Here is a 16,721-nt window from a genome sequence, read left to right as displayed (position 1 = left end):
GATCTGGAATTTGTTATTGCCCATTGCCTGCTGATGACATTCTGATTAGAGGGTAGTTTTTTTTCTCTCATCCATTTGATAAATATACATTGCTGTTAAGTGACACGCTTAAAATTCAAGTCACTATGTTCCTCATACTTATCCTACTGATTGTTCATTGAATTGATATAGACTCACAGTCTGAATGACATAAGATTTCATGAACAAATCTATGAACCCTTTCTTATGGACCTTCAATTATGACCACAATTTTAACAACACACCTGACACAACCTGTGTCTGTCTGCATTGATATAAACTCCAGCCATTGGGATTGCTTAGCTCACAGGATCCAATGTTCTGTGATAATTACTCCTAAGGAAATTTGGAATCAGTGGAGAATTTTGGTTATGGTTAAAAACTGAACTTATATGTAAATGAGAATTCAAGGGGCCACTATAAATTTAATCCAGTTTGCTGCCTTTGTCTCTCAGATCTGAAGTTCCATTCGGACAGTTGACCTGAAAATTAATTTTAAAATTGGCATCTAAACCCACAACCTGTCCTTCACTCTGGTGGAAAGGGGTTTGATTATAAAGGAGGCCTTTACCTTAGTTAGAGGGAGAATGGGAATGTTGTAGGTTACCTCAGTCCTTCAGGTTAGGGAAGAAAAAAGTTATCCATGTTTCTCAGTCCAACTTTTTTAACTAATGAATCCAAATGGGAAGTGTGCTTTTAAGAATAAGTTGAGAGAGCCAAGCTTGTGCAGAAAGGCAGGGTCAATCTCTCACCCCATATCCCACCTAATTTCTCAACTGAACAATAGCCACTTAAGCATAGTGACCATGTTGATGAATCCCAGCAGGGCTATGCTGGTGCCACAGTTAAATTACTGGATCAGCAACCCAGATGGCCAGATAAACAACCCAGACGCTAAATTCCAAATTCCACATGCTGAGTCACTTAATCTGGAATTTACTAAAGAAAGCATAGTTGGTCTTAGTAATGATGCCACAAAACTGCTGGATTGGTGCAAACATCCATCTTGTTTGCTCATGTCCTTCAGAGGATGAACCTCCTGCCCTTACCTATTCTGGCTTACACGTCACCCCCTGCCCCACAGCAATGATGTTGACTCTGAAAACGGCCTGTTAAGGGACAGCAAGAAAGGAGTAATAATCGCTCGCCTTGCCAGTCATGCCCACATCCTGAAAAACATCTGAACTAATGAGACCTCGGGGTGAAAAGTTGAAGTAAGTATCTTGTTGGAAATTTTTCTTGTGGGTTTTCACGATCAACAACTGTAACTTTGAAACTGTAACTGTAACTCTGTAACAAGGGAAACCTGTTTCAGAGAAAAATCTCAGCACTAATTTTTTAAAGAAGATGCAAGGTAGAGCTGACTATCTTCACCTGACAGCCAAGCAGAAACACTTCTTTACAGGCACTACCAAGCCAAGGTCAGGAGCAGGAAACTGTGCTGATTTCTCTTTCTCTCCTTTCTACCTGAGCCATTAATAGCACATGCACCAGAATACAATTTCTGAAGACAATAAAACAGTTCTAGTCACCTACTACAGGGAGGATATGATAGCACTAGATAGGAAATAGGGGATATTTATGAGGATTTGTTGCCAGGATTTGGAGAGTTTTAAGGGAAGATTGGAAATGCTGGAGATGCAAGAGACTGCAGATGATGGAACCTGGAGCAAAAACTAGATGTAGGAGGAACTCAGAGGACTGGGCAGCATCTGTGGATGGAAATGGACAGTTGATGTTTCTGATCGAGATCCTTCATCTGGACTGAAAGATAGCCAGTATAAAAAGGTGAAGGGCAGGGGTGGAGCTAGAGCTAGCAAGCAATGGGTGGATCCAGGTGAGCAGGGGTGACATGAAACATTGACTGCCCATTTCCCTCCACAGATGCTGCCTGACCTGCTGAGTCCCTCCAGCATCTTGATTTTTGGATACGCTGAAGTTGTTTTCCTTGAAAGCAAGGAAGCAGAGGGGATATTTCACTGAGGTGTGTAAAATTATAGGAGACCTTGAAAGGTCTTTCCTAGTCACCCTTTTTCCATTAGCAGAGAGGTCAATAACAAATGGGTGTAAAACTTTGGAAGAGGGATTAAAGGAAGGTGATAAATCCTTTTCACCCAGAGGGTGATAGTGATGTGGAACTCACTACAGAACAGATTGGCAAAGACAGATCCCTGGAAATAGATCCACGGTCAGTAGCACTTAACATGTTATACAGTAATGATAATGGAATGTAGTCTGTCTCCAAAATTCAATTCCATTGACTACAGTGCAATGAGTTTCTAGGCAAGAAATCCTCTGTGCACTTAAGCTGTGTTTGGAAAGACACTTGAAGTGCTGAAGCCAACATGGGCACGGGCAGTGAGCCGGGAAGTGCGATTAACCTGGGCAGCTCTTTCTCAGCTGGTATGAACCACTCACTGTGATTCTATTATCTTAAGATCCGTAAAGACCGGGAACAAGTAACGTCCTTCAATTGTGTGCCTTCTTTAGAAGTGGGACCTCCATTTCAAGGTAAATGCATACATACCTGTACCCTCTGTTTTGCTTTTGGTCGAGCCTCAAGATGCTTTGCTCTGCCTGTTGTACAGCAGAGTTTTAGTGCTCCTCTTTTATACTTAGTGTGCCACCTGCTGCACAAGTACGGAAGGTGATACATTTTGGTAATATCCCAGGCAAACTCTGCAGTCAGCAGAATCCTCCTCCTATGCTACTGCACTCTTCCCATCAGTGACAGCACTTCTTCATTCACCTTTCACTTTTCTACACCCAGAGATCATTTTCATTCACCATCCAACACTTCCTGACAGTTTAAAATCTCTTTATGTCAACAATAATTTGGCTGCCACTGTCCTACGCTAATTATCATCTCTGTATTTATGTCTTTTTTCTGCTGTTGTCCCCTTAGGACTTTGGACAACCCTGAAAGGTGTTTCTTCTGCCTTACCATGCACTGGAACCTAAACATATCCCTCCCCTCAGATGCTGGTTCTCATTTTAAGTCAGCTTCATTTTAGTTTCACAAGGCATTGTGGTTTATGTTGGTGTTGGGGCAAGCCCATTGTTTCAGTGTAGGGACTGATGGGAGGAGGAACAATTTCCTCTACTATGCAACGAAATTCTTCCATGTCAAAGTTAAAGCCCTTAACAGCAAATTAAGTACTAAAACCGTGTGTGATTACATATGTTTGAACTCCACTCAATTGACCCCCTTCACTCCTCCAGTAGAAACTCTGCCACTTTTGCTGGATAAATCCGGTAAGGGAAACATTCACAGCATATAGTGAGTCAAACTCAACTGAAACTTCTTTTCCTCTTGATTGCAGTCACAAGGAAGGAAGACCACCAAAACGAGTCAGTTTGAAACCAGAAGTGGAAACAATCTTTCTGGAATGCCAGCCAGCAACATTGACTGAGAATGGGATATCAACCTTGAATCATCACCCCACTGGTTTCACAATGTGATTGGAATTGTCCATGGCAACTAATAAAATTGAGTCTTTGTTCAAGATCTATTGTCAAAGTTCATTCATTCACATTCACATTTTGCAGAGAATCATTTTTGGCTCCATCCATGCATTGAAATCCATTGATCCATTCCCTACTCCTCAGTGTTTAAAGCTGACATCGTCTCACCTTTTTATGTGTGCAAAACAGGAGCAACAATGGCATATTAAGTGGGGTAAAAGTCCGTGGCAAAACTGAACAAGGATATAGTATGGTTGGCCCATTTTGTTTTTTAGGTGGCACTGAAAAAAGGACAAAAGTCTTCACTTCATCACAGAAGTGTGGCTCATTTGTCCTTATTAGAATGAGATTCCAAAATTTGACAAGAATAATTGATACTTAAGTTTTGACTTGTATTTTCAGATCCTGAGTTGCTTAATTAATGTCCTTATATAAAGGACAATCAGAAACCAATCTTAGTGTGACTAAACATTCCAAAATTTTGTTCTGAGAGGTTTGAAGGAATGGACATGCATTTTCTGCCTCTATACAACAAACGACCTCTGGGTCTAGGCACTGACTGAAATTAGCAAGGGTCTGACAGGCAAGCTGCATCCTCATGGAGTCATAGAGTTGGCCCTTTGGCCCACCTTGTCCATGCTGACTGTGATGCCTGTCTACACTAATCCCATTGACCTGCATTAGGCCAGTTTCCCTCTACACGCTTCCTATCCAACTACCCGTCCAAATGCCTTTTAAACTCTAACACTTCCTCTGGCAGCTCTTTCATAGAACCACCGCTCTCTGTGTGAAAAAACGTGTCCCTCAGATCTCCTTTAAGTTTTTCCCCTTTCACCTTAAGCCTATGCCCTCTAGTTTTAGACTCCCCCACCCTAGGAAAAAGACTCTGAGTACTTACCCTAAGATTTTGAATATCTATCCTGCTAAAAATTGTACCAGAATCAAATCCAACACTATGATTCCCAGGATTTCAGAACTCTGAAAACTTCTTAATTTGTCCCATCTTCCATTTCTTTAAAAACAAGCACACTTAAAGTTCAAGTTTAATGTCATTAGGTGACACAGCTGGTAGAGCTGCAGCCTCATAGCTCCAGTAACCTAGGTTTCAATCTTGACCTCCAGTCTGTGTGGAGTTCACATGTTCTCCCTGTAACCACATGGGTTTCCTCCAGGTGCTATGTATTCCTCCCACATCCCAAAAGTGTGTGGATTGCTAGGTTAAATAGCCACTGTAAATTGTCCCTAGTGTGTTAGGTAAGTAGTAGAATGGAGCTGATGTGAACCCAAGGAGAATAAAATGGGTTAGGGTGGGACTAGAGTAAAAATGGCTGCTCGGTGGTTGCCGTGGACTCAGTGGGCCGAAAAGCCTGATTCCATGCTGCATCCCTCTATGACTCTGGTAACCGCCCTTCCTTCCCACCTTCCACAGTTCCTTTCAAAATCAGTCACCTTGCACCTGGAACTTGACCTCAGTAATAATGAAGGCACTCTGTGAAAATATTGCAAATGAACATTGATTGGGTTTTTGAATTTGAGCTGCCTATGAGGTGTTTTATTTGTTTCAAAGTACTCCTATTGATTGAAGTCAGAGCTGACCTCTTACCATTCCCTGTGCAGAAGAGCACTGTGTTCTGCAGGTAAATCAACGTTGGCCACTTCTTATTAAAACAGTTGGAGTTGAGCTATTCTCTCGTTCCTTGTCTGCTAAATGTTTATTTCTGGTCACCAGCATCATAGCAAATGTATTGTGGACTTTTGTGCCATTTATGAATTGTAAACAGCAAGAGCAGTTTGTGCTGAGGGCTGATGTCATGAGAGATAGACTGGGACAGTCCAATCAGATTTTGTTTAGGAGCTGTCTGGGTTTTCATCCCATGGGCAAAGGTAATAGGAAACAGTTCAAAGACCAGGAGCTGCAAATTTAAAATTTTAGCTGAAAGATACAAGGAGCATGTATTTTCCAGATTTCCTTCCAATACACAAGGGGGACATTGTGGCCCATCAAGTCTATACTGGCTCAACAGAGCAACCCTATTCCTCCATTAATTGTCCCTGTGACCTTTTGACCTATTCTCCTCTCATTCCCATCAATTCCATCCCCTCCCCCAGATTTCACCACTCACCCGTACCCTTGGGTACCCACGCATATTTGGGATGTCGGGGGGAGCTGGAGCACCTAGAGGAAACCCACAAGGAGAAAGTGTGAACTCCACACAGTCAGCACTGGAGATCAGGATTCAACCCAGGAGAATGGAGCTGTGAGGCATCAGCTCTACTAGCTGTGTCATTATGCCATCCTGGATTGATTATGATCAAGAATTTGTTTCCTATAAGGATGGTGTCAACAGGTTCAGTCATGGCATTTAAAAGAGATTTAGTTGGACACTTGAGAGAGAATAACTTCTTGGGCTCAGCAGGTAGAATCAATGAATGGGACAGACATGATTGCTCTGTCAGGAGACAGCATAGAATCCCTGGATCAAATAGCCTCTTGCTGTGTTGTAACAATTCTCTGAGTCAGTCCATTCCAAACTGATAAGGGTCTGTGTACACTGGGACTTAAAAAGCAGAGGAATATGCAGAATCCATCAAACCTGCTCTCTCATGTTGTTTGTCTTGCAAATATAACTTTTTAATACTTAACCTCCAAATTCCTTAATATTTCTGTCTCCAAATAAGCATTTAGCTTCCTTTTAATGATCTCAGTTGACTTTGCATATGACCTTCTGGAGTTCACTTCTCATAGCCCTTAATATGAACTTGTCCCAATCCTCTTTAGTACACCCTTACTCTGGTTTGCCCACGTTCAAGGGAAATATCTCTCTCTTTATCCTGTCAATGCCTTCATTTCATTGATTACCTTCATTGGTTCAGTTTTTAACCCTCTCAAATTCAAAGAATATGACCTAAATTTGCCCCATCTTGATTGTAGCTTAGTTCCTTTCCCCACACATAGCATGACGAATGAAAACAAGACTTTTCCAAGGTCTGTATTTCCTTCCTACGGTGCATTACCCAAATTGCATCTACCATTCCACATGACAGGATAAGGCTGGTGTATCACAGTGCTATAGATTTTGCAATGATCTAATTGTCAGTTAGCCTTTCTCGTCAATCAGCGATTCAGAGGCTTCTAGGGAAGAAAAATCACCGTGAATAAACACATGACAGAAGTGCCACATGTGCAGTGCAATTTTCAGTAAATCGCCTCCTCTTGCCACTTATTCTGTCATAATTCCTGCTTGTCTCTTCTTTAAACTCAGCATCAACTAGAATAGGCACTAATCAGGTATCTGCTCAAGGGCCCTCAGCTGCAATACTTAAAAAAAGAGATAACCAACATTCAACAATGTTCCCAGTCATCCAAAGAACTCTGGGGTGTAAAGCAGCAGGACTCAATTCCCAATCATTTCTTCTTTTTGCGAATGCCTTTTCTTTTTAATATTAAAAATGTAAAGATTTACATTACACAGAGACAAGCTATACAGAAGAAATCCTGCTTACTGTCTACAAAATGGACATTTTTACTGTAAGTCTTTTGATTGTTCCATAGATTTAACAGCTCCTCCCTCATGTAATACTCAATCTAGTGGATAATTTAGGGGTTATCTGATGAAATATTGTTAAAGCACAGGCTCTCTAACTCCCAGATTCCTCAAATTTCCTGTAACATTTTGTGAACTAATGCCACAAAACACATCAGTTCCTCTTTAGATTCAATGTGTTCTGATCCTGCTCCATATGCACTAAGTTTGTAACAGCAAACTTATTGGACCAGTTAGCCAGGGCCTTAGGTTGATGATCCAGAGATGCAAACTCAAATTCTGTCAGCTGGCAGTGAGGCTAGGCTTCTATATCCTGGAATAGAGTTCTGGCATCGTTAATAGTGACTAAGAAACTACCAGGTTACTAGAAAAGCCCAGCTGTTTCACCAATGTTCTTTAGAGGAGGCTATCCTCAACTTGCATATAGTTAATTCTGTCTTCTGTCTGCTGAAATGATCTATCAACCACTCATTTCAAGACCAGTGAAGTATGAGCTTTAATTGTTCACTTTAGCAGTGACAGCCAAATTATAGAAAAATATAAACATATATTTTTATTGTTTGAGGATTTTTTTTTGCTCTACCATAGGAAGCCATGGCTTCAGCTGGCAAGTCTCTCTGCTCTGTATTCCAAAACCTCCACCTCAGCATCACCCTTTGCTCCTCTGAATTGTTCCTTAACTCCTACATTCTTGACAATAATTTTGGTTATTTTCTATAAGATCTCCTCATTGGGCTCAAAGTCAAAGTCGAGTTTATTGTCACATGCACATGTATGCACAGATGCAATGAAAAACTTACTTGCAGCAGCATCACAGGCACAGAGCATCATATAAGCAGCATTCACAAGAAAAACACAAATTAAACATAAATTATACACAATTTTTACAGGAAAACACCATTATATCAAAAAAACAAAGTCCATTTTAGTGCAAGGTAATCAAAATGGTCATAGTGTTGCTAAACTCTAGTGATTAGAGTTTAGCCAGTTGGTTCAAGAACCAAATGGTTGAAGAGAAGTAGCTGTTCTTGAACTTGGTGGCGTGGGACTTCAGGCTTCTGTACCTCCTGCCCGATGGTAGCTGCGAGAAGATGGCATGGCCCAGATGGTAGGGATCTTTGATGATGGATGTTGCTTTCTTGAGGACCAATGTTTTGCATGCTAACACTCTTGTGAATGGCCATGGGATGTTTTGCTACTTTAACGGCACCATATAAATAGAAGTAGCTGTTGTTGTAAAGAAAATAAACTTCATTTCTGGCTTTTCCAGTGATTGAAAGGGACGTTTAAGGATATGCACTTTGGGATAATATAAAAGTAAATGTTTATCCTGACACCTATTTATGTTCTTGATCACTTTTCTTTTCATCAGTATAAAGGGAAAATTCATGGTGTGCTGAGAAATGGGACAGTTTCTACTTCATGTAATACCTCCACAAGATCATATTCCAGTCACATCCCGGGTGATGCTCCCACTATACTTCCTTCTAAGTATATCTAAGTCAGGTACAGTACCTTTTAGATACAGAATAAAGCTCTATTTTGTTCTTGTTTATGTGCCTTAACAACATCTCAATAGTAGCTTCCTAATGACTCAAAATCATCATATTTTTCAATTGCCCATAGCATTTCACCACTTACCTGTTGTTTCTGAAAGAGATGCCCAGAATGGGTGACATGGTGGTGCAGCAGGTGGTACTGCCTGCTGCACAGTTTCAGGCATCCAGGTTTGATCCTGACCTCAGGTGCTGTCTGTGTGGAGTTTGCTCATTCTCTCCTTGATTGTGTAGGTTACCTCCCACATTCCAAAGACGTGTTAGTTCACTGGCTGCTGCAAATTTCCACCTACTGCAGGGTAATGGTCAAAAGGAATCACAGGGGAGTTGTGAGAGAGGATAATTTGCAGGGGTACAGGGAAATAGGGAGAAAGGGGGTGTCTAATGAGATCTCCTGGAAGCTAGCATGGATCCAATGGACTGAATGGTCTCCATCTGTGTGTTAATAAGTATAAGAAGAAATAATACCAAATTTACAAGTGGTTCTCTGCTGTGGGCTTTCACTTAATTGGAAATGGATTACTGTACTGACTATACTGACTTCATTCAGAACAGTTACAGGTCATGGAGAGCAAGACAGACAAACTTCCAGTCTGATACCAATCTTGAACTCAAATCCTTGATGAATTGTGACAAATTTTGATTAAAAAAAACATCCATAGTTTCTCTCTTATTGATGTAACATGTCAACTTTAATTACTTTTGCAGTATACAGTGTAGAAGGCATGGGATACATGACAAATTGTGGAGGAGTTGGTTTTGTTGAGAATTACCAAAGAACTTCAAGTAATGAGTGTAGTGTTGCAGGATGCTGCTGATCTGACTTGCTGTGAGAGTCCTTAGTGTACTGTTTGGTCTACAGTGACATTGATAGCTGTTTTTCTCCAGAAGTGATGGTGGCTTCAACTGTGGCTCTGAAGGCCTCATGTAACTTTCTGGTAATAGAACTACTAAATCTTCTAGGACCTGTCAAGGTGAATACCAGCTCCTTCAAGTTCCAATGTTTGTAAAATAAATGTTCCAAACTAACAAAATGAACCACACCAAAATCCAAGCTTCAAATGTTTTCCGTTAACTCACAAATCTCAGCAAAACACATCAGAAGGCACGTGGATCTTGCCTGATACTTTAGAGAGTTGAACCTAGATTTTAGCCTCAAAGCACTTTATATGGTAGGGAGAGGATAGGTGGCTGGGGCTATTGTGAGATTGAGAATGTCCTGCAGAATCTAAGAGCACAGGGTCCCCACCTACAGGCAAACAGGTTGATAGGCCGGAAGCCCATAGGACAGAAAGCATGCTTTATGGTGCAGATGTCATGGGAGCAGATAGTATATTGGCAAACGAGAGAAACCGTGAGTGAGTTCAGCAGGTGTGGGGGCAGAAAAAGGTACGGCTTACAGGTGTGCAGGCTGAGTAGCTATGCAACGGTTGTCAAGGGATCTGATCGTTGTTGGGGAGGAAGGGTAGGGTTGTTGTTCTCCCTGGAACAAAACAGGTTGAGAGGAGAATGCACAACCTGAGAAGGTGTTGGAGTCAAAACCCCTCACAAGATTTAAGAAGTATCTGGATGTGTATTTGAATCGCCAAAGTGTAGTAGCTACTGATCAAGCGCTGGTGAATAGGGATAGTATGTATAGGTACATAATGAATGGCATGGACATAATAGACCAAAGGGATTGTTTCTATGCTGTATGAATCCCTGACTCTATGACAGTTTTAGATAAGGTAGACAAAGAAAGGCTGTACCCATTAGCTGATGACAGAAAGACAAGGGAACACAGATGTAAGGTTTTGGATAAGAAAAAACAAGGGGGACGACCAGGAACTTGTTTCCTCAGAGGGCGGTGGAAGAGGTGACAATCAATGATTTGAAAAAGAAATTGGGATACTCGAGGAAAATAAACTTGCAGAACTATGGGGATAGAGCACCCTGCTGTTAACAGAGAGCATTTATAGATCTGATGGTTGTATGGTCTCTTTCTGTCCAGTCATGACTTTTTAACTCTATGACAGCAGATTCAACTATTCTCATTTTCTTTTCTGAGATTCTGGACTCCTTGGATGCATGGCTGCTTGAGGTTAAGATAAAATCACTACTAAACTGCAGGCAGGAAGTGTCATTATAATATTTAAATGATAACCCATTTCCTGAAAGCAGATTGGTTGCTTCTCCCACCTCTTGTTAAAACGGGAAGTGGGCTGGATTGAGGAGATTCAATCCCTGTTCCAAATGTCAACCTCTGTCATCATGATAACCTACTAATTTTGATTTACCTGTTATAGAAATGAAGAGGAGACAGAGAACTGCTGGAACAGGCTGACATATATACTCCATAGATATTTCATATATACAGTATTAGTGGTTTGCTTGTTGGTAAAATTAAAACATGACCTGAATCTTACCTGACCCCAGCCAAACAAATCCAACCCAAGCAGTGGTACCTAATTTTTTTCACATTCAATCCAACCATCACTGTAAATATCTCAATCTCACCCCACACTTGAGGAGGTAACACCAAATATTGATCAAGAAAAGATGACTTACGTGGTAATGCTAAGCAAATCATCCTGACCTGGATAAAGTACTGAGTGTAGCTGGCATGAGATGGTCTGGCCCAACAGGAACCGGAATGTTTTATCAGAATATACATCTGACCTGAACTCGACACATGCAGTCGGGTCCTTTGAGGCTGTGTAAGGGTCAGGTTGTGTTGCTAGGCTTCAGGAGGGTGAGAAATGTTCCCACTGGTTGGAATATTAATAACCAGAGGAAATTGATGTAATATAAGTGGCAAGATCAGACGAAGAGGGATGAGAAGAATTTTTTTTATATATAACTCTCAATTACGATATAGAATTCTCTGCCTAAAATGTTGGCCACAACTTTTTAAAGGGAACTGCATTCATACTTGAAAGCAAAAAAATTAGTGGTAATGTGGAAAGAGTGAGTCTAATTGTGAATCACTTTTAAAAAGGGATACAGGCATCTTGTGGCCTCTCCTGTGCTGTATGATTTTAACTTGGCATTAATTGGTAGATTCCCTCAGAAAGTCTACAGAAATACTGGTGCAATAACAACTGTTCTTCTATTGGAGCTGAGTATGTTACTGAACAGAGTAGAGGAAGCTGTAAGAGGGATCTAAATGTTGGTGTACAAGAGCTGACACTATCTTGTGCTGACACCTGGTGCCTGAAATTGAAGAGTGTTCCACTGATATTCATCCCTTGCTGAGAATAAAATTCGTAAGTTAAAATTGCCATACAAGAAAACTCATGAGTCCACAAATCTCCTCGTTTGAGGGGGGGCTCAAGTAATCATGGCCTGAAGAGTTACAGAAGACTTTCCCTATAGCCTTGCCGCACAGACCTGACAAGAGGGAACAGTGACCTGGAAACCGGTACATCGGCGTAATCTGTCCCCCCTGGCAAAATGCCAGCTACAATTACATGTAGTCCATTGTAATCCTTGAGTTAAAATGACAGATTGAAAACAAATCCTGTACTATTTTTTCTTCCTTTATTTCACGGGCTCGACTCCTCAATGCATCAATGAAGATTTCTTCATTTCAGCTCTAACAATGGAGTTTCTCACAGTGCTATGATGACATCATTCCTCAATTGGAGAGCTGCGGATGCATAATACAGGGGATCGTGGGAACAACGCACTTCCATTTAAAACTGGGGACACTGGACAGTGAGGCTGAGCCAAAACAATTGTACATCAAAGAGAAACACTCACAGAGAAATAAAACTGCAGTCGCACAGTTCTGCACGCAGTTTGTTATGTAAGGTTCATTTTCTTTAAGATACTTCAGCGTAGAATTCCATTTGAACACCTCGTAACCCAGATGGATCCTTCCTCCCCTTTAACCCTTTCTCAGCGTAATCCTTCATTTGAACACAATCAGGGTTCCTCCTCTCGTTTGCGCCTCATACTGTTGTGACTGGAGTCCATTTTATATTTGACTGCAGCTTGTCACGTACTGTAAAAGGAAATGTGAACGGACGACGATAATACTGAACAGACGCAGCTGCTGCCAAAATGGGAGCATCAATGTTATCAGATACAGAGTGATTGGTGCTGTTTTATTTTTTAGGTTAGGAGATTGGAGGTTTCTTTTACAAGAACTCATTCAGGATTTGCTTATTTGTAATTCCTTCATGGCATGTGGGTGCTGCTAGCAAGGACAGTTTTAATTGCCCATCCCCAATGGCCCTGGAACTGAATATATTGCATGGCCATTTCAGAGGGCATTTAAGACTTGGCCACATTACTGTGCATCTGAAGTCACATATAGGTCACAGCAGGTCAGGGTAGTAGATTACCTGCCCTAAGGACATGACTGAACTTAATAGACTTTTTTTGACACTCTAGTGGTTTCATGGTCACCATTACTAGTTTTTTTTTAAATTCCAGATTATTTAATAATTGAATTTGTATCTTCTTGATTTGTTCTGGACTTCTGGTTTATCCCTTCAAATTATTAGTTCAAACCAAAAACAGTGACATATGTACTATGTACTGCATATTGCAGCATATAATTTGGGTTTCTTGCATTGAATATTATGGCCATGCTTTCTTGGGATGGCTTAGCCAACATGTTTTCGATTTGTTCACCAAGTGGTCTTTTATTCTGTCCTGCCATTTGTCCTCAGTTAACTGATCTCAATCAAGTGTTAACTGGGACATTAAAATTGGCTTTGGGGTGGGGTCGGGACAGCAAATAAAATCAGTTAGGATAGAGTGATCAATTTCCCGATCACACTGTCCCACCCCAACCTGCACATGTGAGAAATGCATGGACTTCCCTTGTGATACTTCCCAGAATGTAGTTATTATTGATATTCACTGCCAAGCTTCTGTCATAAAGAATATTGCTAGAGTGAACCATATCCAGAAAGGCAATTCCTGGGATTGGATGAAAAATGAATCAGAGAATATTACCATTTGGTCCTTCAAGTCTGCATAGATTTTTTGTTCACATGCCTGCTAGTCTAATCTTATTCCTGTTCACTCTCCACTTCATTTAATAATCTTCAATAACTCTGTAACCTTACAAAAGTAGAGATGGATTCTCCTTCAAGAATGGTTTGACACAGGGCATGACACAAATAAACTGTTCTTTGCATTAATGACTATTGATATCCCATCCTCCTTTAATGGGGCACCTCAAACTCTCACTACAGCTTAACTAATGTATGTGTCTCTTTTGTGTTCTATCAAATGTATTTTTGTTTTCCTCATTCATCTGGCAGGTGATTGGCTCACTGCCCATAAGGTACAATGTGCTTTTGTGGCTGGGCTGCAGTAAATTGATGTTTGCAAGGTGCCAGGACTGGATCAGCATGGATAGATCATTGATCAGTGGTAGGATGACAAATCTAGAGGCAAAACTGAAATTGGTCCTCAAAGGGGTGGGTGGAAAGTTATAGGGTTATAGATTCATAGAGTTATACAGCATGGAAACAGACCCTTTGGCCCAACTCATCAAGTTGTCCACCTGAAGTAGTCCCATTTGCCTGTGTTTGGCCCATATCCCTCTAAACCTTCCCAATCCATGTACCTGTCTAAATGTCTTTTAAATGTAATTGTACCTGTCTCTACAGCTTCCTCTGGCAGCTCATTCCATATATCCACTACCTTGTGTGAAAATTTTGCCCCTCAGGTCCTCTTTAAATTTTTCCCCTCTCACCTCAAACCGATGCCATCTAGTTTTAGACTCCCCTACACCCTGGGAAAAAAGACTGTGACCATTCACCTTATCTATGCCCCACATGATTTTATATACCTCTATAAGGTAACCCTTCAGTCTCCTATGCTCCAGGAGTCCCAGCCTAACCAGCCTCTCCATATAATGAAAACCCTCCTGTCCTGATAACATCCTCCTGAATCTTTCCTGCATCCTTTCCAGCTTAATGACATCCTTCCTATAGTTGGGCAACCAGAACCGCACACGATGCTTCAAGTGTGGTCACACCAACGATTTGTCCAGTTGTAACATGATCTCCCATCTCCTGTACTCAGTGCCCTGATTGATGAAGCCAAGCATGCCAAATGCCTTCTTTACCATCTGTCCAGCTGTGTCTCCACTTTCAGGGAACAATATACCTGTAGCCTAGGTCTCTCTGTTCCACAGCATTCCCCAGGGTCCTACCATTTACTGTGTACTTCCTGCCCTAGTTTAATTTACCAAAGTGCAACACATTACACTTGTCCAAGTTAAATTCTATCTGCCATTTTTTGGTCCACTTCCCCAGTTGATCTAGATCCCATTGTAATCTTAGATATCCACTCTCCACTATATCACCAATTTTGGCATCACCTACAAACTTACTAATCATGCCAATTACATTTTCCTCCAAATCATTAATATAGGTGACAAACAAAGAGTGGACCCAGCACCAATCCATGTTGAACACTACTGGTCACAGGCCTCCAGTCTGAAAAACAACTCTCCACTACCACCTCTGATTCCTTCCACCAAGCCAATTTTGTATCTAATTGGCTAGTTCACCCTGAATCCCATATGATCTAATCTTCTGGACTAGCCTACCATGTGGGACCTTGATAAAGGCCTGGTTAAAGTCCATGTGGACAACATCTACTGCCATGTGCTCATCAATCCTCTTCGTCATCCCTTCAAAAAGCTCAGTCAAATTTGTGAGACCTGATTTCTCATGCACAAAGCCATGCTGACTATTCCTAATAATCCCTTGCCTTTCCAAATGCTGGTAGATCTTGTCCCTCAGAATCCCCTCCAGTAAGTTTCCCACCACTGATATTAGGCTTACCAGCCTGTAGTTCCTGGCTTATCCTCATAGCCCTTTTTAAATAAAGTCACAACATTTGCCACCCTCCAGTCTTCCAGTACCTCACCTATAGCTAAAGATGACACAAATATCTCTGCCAGAGCCCTTGCAATTTCTTCCTGAGTTTCCAACAATGTCCTAGGATACACTTGGTCAGGCCCTGTGGATTTATCCACCTTAATATGATTTAGACCACCAGCACCTCGTCTATTGTAATATGAATATGTTCCAAGACATCAATATTCATTTCCCTTAATTCTTTAGCTTCCATGAACTTCTCCATGATAAACACAGATGAGGAATATTCATTTAAGACCTCGCCCATCTCCTGTGGCTCCACACATAGAATACCACATTGATCCTTAAGGGGACCTATTTTCTCCCTAATTACACTTTTGTTCTTAATATACTTGTAGAATCTCTTTGGATTCTCCTTCACCTTACTTGCCAGAGCTATCTCATGTCTTCCTTTTGCCCTCTTGATTTCCCTCTTAAGTGTACCCCTATATCTCTTGTACTCCTCTTGGTAACAAGGAGGTTCTGAAAGCTGGTGGGAAAAAAACATTCTGAGACCAAGTAAAATGATTAGCAGATATATTTACCAATATTTCTGCAATAGTCTCTAGCCTCTTTAAGTACCATTTGTTCAGCAGGATAGGCAGCATCTGTGGAGGAAGAGATAGTCAAGTTTGGATCAAAATGTTTTCGTTTTTTTACTTTGCTTTTGAAATTAAGTTTAAGCTATCAGATGAATATTGTAGGTTAATGACCTTACACTAGAAGTGCGCTATCATTAGAAGAGATGCAATGGTACAAAAACAATTGAAAGAAGAGAACAGAGTCTTCACAGAAAGCAGTGTGAGAGAAATTTTACTCAGGTAGTGGGGTGCGTCAGCGAGCTCATAATGAATATTGGTCACCAGTCTGTGCCCAGAGATGGGAAATGAAAAGTTGAGGAGAAATAAAGGGAAGATGGATCTTGTGGAGTTGAACTAAATCTGGAACCTGGCAGCTTCCTTTTCAGAATGACAGTAAGAAGCAGGATCAATATGCTTTAAAAATAGATGAGGGAGAAGAGCTTAGCGGGACTGGAGAAAGAATATTCCACATGACCCTCAAAATGCTCAACATAACACTCATTTAAATTCCAATGACGAAATTTATCTCAAGCTCAGTTTCTTTGGACATAGGATCCTCACTTTAATTATTAATTGGAAGTGCCGTGTGATTTAGATGGGTCGCCTATTTCAAGGCCATTCAGTATTGATTCAGGACTTCAGGTGATGTGACCTGTGGACTTTTCAGGGAATACTTGTGTCTGCCAA

This window comes from Pristis pectinata, chromosome 28 (assembly GCF_009764475.1).
Source record: "Pristis pectinata isolate sPriPec2 chromosome 28, sPriPec2.1.pri, whole genome shotgun sequence".
Taxonomy (NCBI): Eukaryota; Metazoa; Chordata; class Chondrichthyes; order Rhinopristiformes; family Pristidae; genus Pristis; species Pristis pectinata.
This window is presented reverse-complemented; position numbering follows the sequence as displayed.